This window comes from Oncorhynchus clarkii, chromosome 23, assembly GCF_045791955.1.
Source record: "Oncorhynchus clarkii lewisi isolate Uvic-CL-2024 chromosome 23, UVic_Ocla_1.0, whole genome shotgun sequence".
In the NCBI taxonomy this organism is placed as follows: domain Eukaryota; kingdom Metazoa; phylum Chordata; class Actinopteri; order Salmoniformes; family Salmonidae; genus Oncorhynchus; species Oncorhynchus clarkii.
Window position 1 is genome coordinate 866,092 of NC_092169.1, and position 9,910 is coordinate 876,001.

General features: G+C 39.6%; 1 protein-coding gene across 4 annotated transcripts in view; it reads right to left on the reverse strand.

The window, feature by feature from the left end:
* LOC139382023 (mitogen-activated protein kinase 8-like) overlaps positions 1-8,798 on the reverse strand; it is a 34,505-nt gene extending 25,707 nt beyond the window's left edge. For all 4 annotated transcript variants that reach the window (XM_071125948.1, XM_071125949.1, XM_071125950.1 and 1 more), the window contains exon 1: positions 8,585-8,798. The gene's annotated coding sequence lies outside the window, so the exon portion shown is untranslated. The remainder of the gene's footprint in view (positions 1-8,584) is intronic.
* Positions 8,799-9,910: the final 1,112 nt, after the last annotated feature.

Consider the following 9,910-nt stretch of genomic DNA (forward strand, 5'->3'; position numbering starts at 1 on the left):
TCAAGTTATAGGTATGCCTGTCACAGGCAGGGACTGGGGAGTTTTGTCAGGCCCAAAATAAATATGAAAGGGGCAAAGCTCATGTAAAAACTTTGAGGAAAACCTGCCTCAGTCTTTTCAAGACCCAACACAGTGGTAGTTTTATTAAAGTGGGACGATTACACACATTTTAACTCTTAGGACACATCAGAATTACTTTCTAATAGATGTTGAGTGTTCCTGAGCGGTCCAGTCTTAGTCCGGACATAAATCTGTTTGAATATCTGAGAAAAGATTTGAATATTGCGGTCCACCAATGATCCCCAACCAAATTGACCGCTTCAGCAATTTTTCCAAACACAAATGATATGTATTGATACAAGATATGTGCAAAGTTAGTGACATTTTATTCAACATGATTCACAGCTTTAATTATTGCTGCCAAAGGTGTATTCAAACAAGTAACTATGGAGTGTGAAGACATAAGCAATCAAGACATCTTAATTTTAATATTTTATTTTATTTGAGAAAATTTCAAATTTTTCTTTCACTTTGAAAATGTGGAGTAGGTTGTGTAAATCAGTAGTGGGAAAAAAATCTAATTTAATCCCTTTTTATATTTACAGTTGAAGTCAGAAGTTTACATACACTAAGGTTGGAGTCATTAAAACTCATTTTTTAACCACTCCACAAATTTCTTGTTAACAAATTGTAGTTTTTGCAAGTTGGATCGGACACCTGCTTTGTGCATGACACAAGTGATTTTCCCAAAAATTGTTTACAGACAGATTATTTCACTGTATCAGAATTCCAGTGGGTCAGAAGTTTACATACACTAAGTTGACTGTGCCTTTAAACAGCTTGGAAAAATCCAGAAAATTATGTCATAGCTTAGAATCTTCTGATAGGCTAATTTACATCATTTGAGTCAATTGGAGGTTTACCTGTGGATGTATTTCAAGGCCTACCTTCAAACTCAGTGCCTCTTTGCTTGACATCATGGGAAAATCAAAAGAAATCAGCCAAGACCTCAGAAAGAAAATTGTAGACCTCCACAAGTCTGGTTCATCCTTGGGAGCAATTTAAAAACGCCTGAAGATACCACGTTCATCTGTACAAACAATGGTACACAAGTATAAACACCATGGGACCACGCAGCTGTCATACCGCTCAGGAAGGACACGCGTTCGGTCTCCTAGAGATGAAAGTACTTTGGTGCGAAAAGTGCAAATCAATCCCTGAACAACAGCAAAGGAATTTGTGAAGATGCTGGAAGAAACAGGTACAAAAGTATCTATATTCCACAGTAAAACAAGTCCTATATCGACATAACCCGAAAGGCAGCAAGGAAGAAGCCACTGCTCCAAACCCGCCATAAAAAAAGCCAGACTACGGTTTGCAACTGTATATGGGGACAAAGATCGTACTTTTTGGAGAAATGTCCTCTGGTCTGATGAAACAAAAATAGAACTGTTAGCCATAATGACCATCGTTATGTTTGGAGGAAAAAGGGGGAGGCTTGCAAGCCGAAGAACCCCATCCCAACCATGAAGCATGGGGGTGGCAGCATCATGTTGTTGGGGTGCTTTGCTGCAGAAGGGTCTGGTGCATGTCACAAAATACATGGCATCATTAGGGAGGAAAAGTATGTGGATATATTGAAGCAACATCTCAAGACATCAGTCAGGAAGTTAAAGCTTGGACGCAAACAGGTCTTCCAAATGGACAATGACAAGGACAATACTCTAAGGTATTGGAGGGGCCATCACAAAGCCCTGACCTCAATCCAATAGAACATCTGTGGGCAGAAATGAAAAAGCGTGTGCGAGCAAGGAGGCCTTACAAACCTGACTCAGTTACACCAGCTCTGTCAGGAGGAATGGGCCAAAATTCACCCAACTTATTGTGGGAAGCTTGTGGAAGGCTTCCAAAAAACGTTTGACCCAAGATAAACAATTTAAAGGCAATGCTACCAAATACTAATTGAGTGTTTGTAAACTTCTGCCCCACCGGGATTGTGATGAAAGAAATAAAAGCTGAAATAAATCATTCTCTAATATTGTTCTGACATTTTACATTCTTAAAACAAAGTGGTGATCCTAACTGACCTAAGACAGGGAATTTTGACTTGCGAATTAATGGGACGCTAGCGTTGCAGAGAGTCAAATTCAAATTAAATTACTATAAATATGAAACTTTCATGAAATCACAAGTGCAATAGATCATAATAAAGCTTAACTTGTTGTTAATCCAGCCGCCGTGTCAGATTTCAAAAAGGCTTTACGGCGAAAGCAAACAGTGCGATTATCTGAGGACAGCGCCCAGCATACAAATGCATAACAAATCATTTTCAACCAGGGAGTTGCGACACGAAAGTCAGAAATAGCAATATAATATATGCCTTACCTTTGAAGATCTTCTTCTGTTGGCACTCCAAAAGGTCCCAGTTACATTACCAATGGTCCTTTTGTTTGATAAAGTCCTTTTTTATATAAAAATAACTGGCGCGCGTCAGTCAATAATCCACTCGGTTTCCCTCCTTCAAAATGCATACAAAATGAATCCCAAACGTTACCAATAAACTTATCCAAACAAGTCAATCAACGTTTATAATCAAACAATAGGTACCCTAATATGCAAATAAACAATAACATTTAAGACGGAGAATCGTTATGGTCTTTACCGGAGAAAAATACCAAAGAACACACTCTCATTCACGCGCTTGGAAACATTACAGCCAAAATGGGAGCCACCTAGAAAAACTACAATTTCTGGCTCATTTTTCCAAAAACCATCCTGAAACTCTTTCTAAAGACAGTTGACATCTAGTGGAAGCCCTAGGAACTGCAATCGGGCACGATTTCACGCTATTATAAAAGAGCCAGCCGTTGAAATCAGTGGTAGAATGAAAATGTTTTTGGGGGGGATCGTTTGTCCTCGGGGTTTCGCCTGCAATTTCAGTTCTGTTATAGACATTATTCAAACTGTTTTAGAAACTTTAGAGTGTTTCTATCCAAATATACCAATTATATACATATCCTAGCTTCTGGGCCTGAGTAGCAGGCAGTTTACTTTGGGCATGCTTTTCATCGGATGTCAAAATACCACCCCTATTCCAAAGAAGTTAAATGTCAGGAATTGTGAAAAAAAATGAGTTTAAATGTATTTGGCTAAGGTGTATGTAAACTTCCGACTTCAACAGTAAGTGACACTTATGCAAGGGATGTGAAAACATACTAGGCACTGTAGCTGGATCTAAACGGATGGCATGGAATGTAGATTCGTCTTGACATAAGAGTACTTTTGTGATCTGAAACGCCTGACAAAATGTGCATTTTGAGTGTAATGTCCCCTTAACTATACAAACATGAGGTGGGAGAATATAATATAATCAGAAGCTACTGGACTGAGTGTGAACCATACACTCAGGAAAAAAAGTGCTATCTAGAATGTGAAAGGGTTCTTCGGCTGTCCTATAGGAGAACCTTTTGAATAACCTTTTTTGGTTCCAGGTACAACCCTTATGGTTGTAGGTAGAACCCTTTTGGGTTCCATGTAAAACCATTTCCACAGAGGGTTGTACATGGAACCCAAAAGGGTTCTTTCTACCTGGAACCAAAAAGGGTTCTTTCTACCTGAACACAAAAGGGTTCTCCAATAGGGACAGCCAAATAACCCATTTGACACCATTTTTTCAAAGATTGTAAGTGGTTTATATCTCACACCACATTAATATATGAATCATCAGCCTAGGAATATATTTTTCAGGGCTCAGGGTCCAATCGGATGAGGTCACACTGATACTGACCTCCCAATGGGTGTTTATGATCTTCACCCTGTGGCGATTTCTGTATTTTGTTACTTCTCATGGGGGAAAATGTTATGAGCTGTCAGACGTGTGACATGCAATCTTCTCTTCTTTCTATCTCCTTGAGTAATTAGAGAGAGATACAGTGCCTTGTGAAAGTATTCGGCCCCCTTGAACTTTGCGACCTTTTGCCACATTTCAGGCTTCAAACATAAAGATATAAAACTGTATTTTTTTGTGAAGAATCAACAACAAGTGGGACACAATCATGAAGTGGAACGACATTTATTGGATATTTAAAACTTTTTTAACAAATCAAAAACAAGACATATACATACACACATACCCCACAAGACATATACATACACACATACCCCCCAAGACATATACATACATACATACCCCACAAGATATACCACAAGGAGTCTCTTCACAGTCCCCAAGTCCAATGCACAGTATTACACAGAGCCATAATCGCATGGAACTCCCGTCCATCTCCAATTACTCAAGCAAACAGCAAAATGACCTTCAAAATTATCAAACAACATTTCATAGAACAGCAGGGACTGTAAGGGGGGGGACACACAAACACATGCACACAGATACAATAACACACACCTTATTTTTGTTGTTGTATTGTATTATTATATTTTTATTGATTGTATATTGTTGTATTTTACATGTGTGTGATTGTCCTTGTCTATCAGTGTGTCAGTGTTTTTTTATTTGTCATGTTTTGTATTTTTTTGTGGACCCCAGGAAAATACACACACACACAGTCACAGTCACAGTATAATCGCACCATTCCTCATATCAATCATCAGACAGAAGCCAGGCAGTCATAAGATCATTGTTCAGATGGATTAGCTGGGTGGATGGAGTGTGGTGCTTAGCTTTACTGCTTTTAGTTGTAGGTTATATGCCTGCATGGGTCATAACATTAATCTCGGACACCTATACAGTTACTAACATGCATATATAGTGTATGTCTGAATGAATAAATGAACAATTACTGTATAATGATTTACAAACACACAATGGTTAATGAATGAAGCATAACCTTGTGTAGCCAACATTATGCTATAACAATGGAGCTAAAGTGCTTAGTTCTTGGGTGTTGTCAGTTACTGTGAGTTGCAGAGTAAACAGTAACACCTGCTAATGTTTTACAGTAACTGTTTATTGTGAGTAATCAGTATGAGACAAAAGGATGAATACTGGCTATAACTGCAGTATCTTAGCTTCCATTTCAGTCAGTGACTGGCTGCACCAAGAACAACTCTCTTGCGCTCTCCCTCTCTCTCCACCTCCACCCTCCAGTCAGAAGGCTTGGGTAGTCTATCAAGGGGCCTGTGAGTTAGGACAGCTGATACACTTCTACAGCCCTGCAATTCCAGTAAGCGACCCTCCATTTCAACCTCCACTCCATTGTAATGACTGATGAACTGTGTTCATAATGAACATGATAAACAGCCCCTCAACACTGGCAGTCAATCCTGAGCCCCACCCATTGGGAACTGACTATATCTTACATCTGGCAAAACATCCACAATCATTAATCTCATCTCAAACTATTAATACAGTATAACTGAGCATTGAGTAACACTGGAACATACACAGTACACATCTGATTTCATTCCTAAATAGAACATTCCTTCTGCATTTAATATAGAATAATACATTGTTCACAAGTGGCATTACCTACAGTTGAAGTCGGAAGTTTACATACACCTTAGCCAAATACATTTAAACTCAGTTTTTCACAATTCCTGACATTTAATCCTAGTAAAAATTCCCTGTCTTAGGTCAGTTACGATCACCACTTAATTTAAAGAATGTGACATGTCAGAATAATAGTAGAGAGAATGATATATTTCAGCTTTTATTTATTTCATCACATTCCCAGTGGGGCAGAAGTTTACATACAGTCAATTAGTATTTGGTAGCATTGCCTTTAAATTGTTTAACTTGGGTCAAACGTTTCGGGTAGCCTTCCACAAGCTTCCCACAATAAGTTGGGTGAATTTTGGCCCATTCCTCCTGACATAGCTGCTGTAACTGAGTGAGGTTTGTAGGCCTACTTGCTCGCGCACACTTTTTTCATTTCTGCCCATAAATGTTCTATGGGATTTGAGGTCAGGGCTTTGTGATGGCCACTCCAATACCTTGACTTTGTTGTCCTTAAGCCATTTTGCCACAACTTTGGAAGTATGCTTGGGGTCATTGACCATTTGGAAGACCCGTTTGCAACCAAGCTTTAACTTCCTAATGATGCCTTGAGATGTTGCTACAATATATCCACATCATTTTCCCTCATCATGATGCCATGTATTTTGTGAAGTGCACCAGTTCCTCTTGCAGCAAAGCACCCCCACAACATGATGCCGCCACCCCTGTGCTTCACAGTTGGGATGGTGTTCTTCGGCTTGCAAGACTCCCCCTTTTTCCTCCTAACATAATGATGGCCATTATGGACGAACAGTTCTGTTTTTGTTTCATCAGACCAGAGAACATTTCTCCAAAAAAGTACAATCTTCGTCCCCATGTGCAGTTGCAAACAGTATTCTGGCTTTTTTATGTCGGTTTTGGAGCAGTGGCTTCTTCCTTGTTGAGCGGACTTTCAGGTTATGTCGATATAGGACTCGTTTTACTTGGATATAGATACTTTTGTACCTTTTTCCTCTAGCATCTTCACAAGGTCCTTTGCTGTTGTTCTGGGATTGATTTGCATTTTTCACACCTAAGTACGTTCATCTCTAGGAGACAGAATGCGTGTCCTTCCTGAGCGGTATGACAGCTGCGTGGTCCCATGGTGTTTAGAGTTGCGTACTATTGTTTGTACAGATGAACGTGGTACCTTCAGGCATTTGGAAATTCCTAATGATTCATCATCATGTCCCAATGATGAACCAGACTTGTAGAGGTCTAGAATTCTTGGCTGAGATCTTTTGATTTTCCCATGATGTCAAGCAAAGAGGCACTGCGTTTGAAGGTAGGCCTTGAAATACATCACAGGTACACCTACAATTGACTAAAATGACAGTCAATTAGCCTATCAGAAGCTTCGAATGTCATGACATAATTTTCTGGAATTTTCCAAGCTGTATAATGGCACAGTAAACTTAGTGTATGTAAACATCTGACCCACTGGAATTGTGATACAGTGAATTATAAGTGAAATAATCTGTATGTAAACAATTGATGGAAAAATTACTTGTGTCATGCACAAATTAGATGTCCTAACCGACTTGCCAAATCTATAGTTTGTTAACAAGAAATTTGTGGAGTGTCAGGATTTGGCCAGGGTTGTTCCGGTTTTGGTCACTAGATGCCCCCATTGTGCTTTTTGACCCTTTTGTTTTCCCTTGTTCCCAGTTATTATTTGCACCTGTGCCTCGTTTCCCTTGATTGTATTTAAACCCTTAGTTTTCCTCAGTTCTTTGCTCTGTGTTTGAATGTTAGCACCCAGCCCCAGTGATGCTGTGAACATTTGAATCCTACAGACGAAGAACCATATATGTGACATTAAAAAAAAACAAAGAGATATACATGAAAAATCATTATTGGACAACTTTTTTCTATAGTGAACCGGTTTCACAAGCTTACCACGCGCTAATTAACAATCATTTCAAATTTAAAGATAGGCTCTTATAGAATAACCGTTTATGTGCACCACTCAGAATGGACGGACAAGCGCACAACCTTTCTGTTGCTGATGAAAATCGCAGAAATGTGGGAAAGAAACGTAAAACAAAACTAAAAGAATGGAAAGACAGGCAAAGGAAGATCTTACGGGATGCGGGAAACCCTATACAAATCGTAAGGGTCAAGAAAAAACTGAGAAAAGCTGTCCAAAAGAGGTATGTGGAAGAACCGTATATCAAACAATCAAGTTAGCTAGCTATAGAGTACAGTAACTAACATGTATGTTCTGGGTTGTCTAATTTGTAACTATAGAGAAAACATATTAGCTAAAGTTCGTTGGCTACTAACTCATACATTATCGTTACAAATGTTATTGCTAGATTATAGAAGAAACATAGCTAGCTACTTTTTCTCAATCCACCGGATGATTCGACATGGCTACAGTAGCTAGCTAGTTGCTCTTCCCTGCAGGATACAGTGTGTGTTCCACGACGTGCAGAAAGGATTGTGGAAAATTGACTGATGAGCGCAAGCTGCATCTGTTCAACAGTTTCTACACTGTCCCATACGAGAAACAACAAGCGTTAATTCTCTCCGGCTTAGAACAGGTTAGAAATAAGACATTACGCCTATTATAATAGCTATATTGAACACTTGCATAGTTTAACTTTGACAGTAATGCAATTGCTATAAATGGCCCTGACAAGCAACAGTGTTTTAATACCGTCATAATAACCTTGGCCAGCCGACCTTTTACCGTTATACGCCCCTTACGGTGGCTGTGGCTGCCAGGTAAAACAAAACATCGGCGCCTTGACAATATGATGATGATATGACGATAACCAACCTCGCTAAAAATGTAGCAAGTATATCTATAATTCCCAAGCAGGCATTTTGGTAATAGCCTTGTTTTTACAGCCTATGCGATACGTTATTAACATGCACATAGCGGGATAGCCTATTTTGAGCACTATCCTATGCCAATCCAACAATCGAATATAATGTGGTAGCCTTCCCTGTTACATTTAATCATAGACATTATAATATGTTGACAACAAACCGCATCTGTAGTTGCGTGCGATTCTCCGCAAACGACCCTCCCCCACAGCTAAACAATACCATGGACAGCGGCGCAAAAACGTTAGCGCTTACCTCCGTCAACAAAATACAGAATGATCACTCCTCGATTGTCCACAATAGTCCGCGTCCTTGACGATGAATTCAGTTTATTTTTAAGAATAATACAAATTTCGCTATTATGTTGTCCAGCTTCAAACATGACCTCCCCGAATGCACTACGCTCTCTGCATTGCCAGGTTGTGCGCGCACTGCAGAAGACATGCGTACCACGTCACTCAAGCCCTACGTGTGGGTAAAAGCGGAGCTACCAAGAGGAAGAGGTGAAGCGAGAGGTTTCACTCCGACCAAAATCGGTCCACAAAAAAGAAGCCCACAAAGTGAGGATTGTTTTGTATTGGAGGTCAATGAGAAAGTGTCGAATTTGGTCAGCAAAAAATGTAATTGATCATTTGCACATTAGGCTTATTTGATATAATTTACATTTTGTAATGGTTAGATTGTAATTTCTGAATGCACTGATATAAGTGGACGTACGTGGCATTTTGGCAACTTACCGAAAAACGACTTTATGTAGGAGTTGTGCCTGTTGTCATAAAAATAGATAGAGAACTTCTCATGGATATAACACATTTTAGTATCGACATCGCCATTGAGGGCTTCCACCATTTGAAATTAGTTAACTGGATGGAGAGTTCTATGAGTTGGAAGCAATCAGTCAATGAAGAAGAAAATGGACTATTTTACACTTGAGATAGAATGGGCAGCACCACTGAGGCTGTCACAGACGTTATAAAGGCACAAATACAAAAAAGAGTCCTCTATCTATCTCTATGGCCGGTTGTTCGCACATGTATCTGCCCTTTCATTGACCAGAATGGCTACACTTGATCTCGCCTCCTCTCGCCTGCCTTCCATCTTTGAGGACGTGCATTTCCATTGTTAGAATGGCCAGTCGAATATCTTATCAATATAATAGACAACATTTGGAGGTTCTTCTTCTTCCTCTACGTTATAATGGTGCTCCACCAACAAACGTTTAAGGTGCATGCAGCCACCTACTGTGCTGGAGTTTGTGATCAATCATGATTTGCCTAATTCTGTACTATAAAGAAAATGTTTTATAATAACAAACATATAAATCCCTACTAACGTCTAAAAAAAACGGTCCCTTATCCCCAAAACCATTCCACCCCCCCCCCCCCCCCACACACACACACACACACACACACACACAACCTCTTCAAACATTCCCTCCTTCATGCTGAAACCATCCATCAACCTGGCATTTCTGCTTTCCATAATCTGAGTTGTGTTGATAACCTTTTCAATGAAAGCTATAAAAAGTACATTCCGGTTTTGGTGGCATGTATTGCGTGGCCTTTTCGTTGCTTTCTTTTG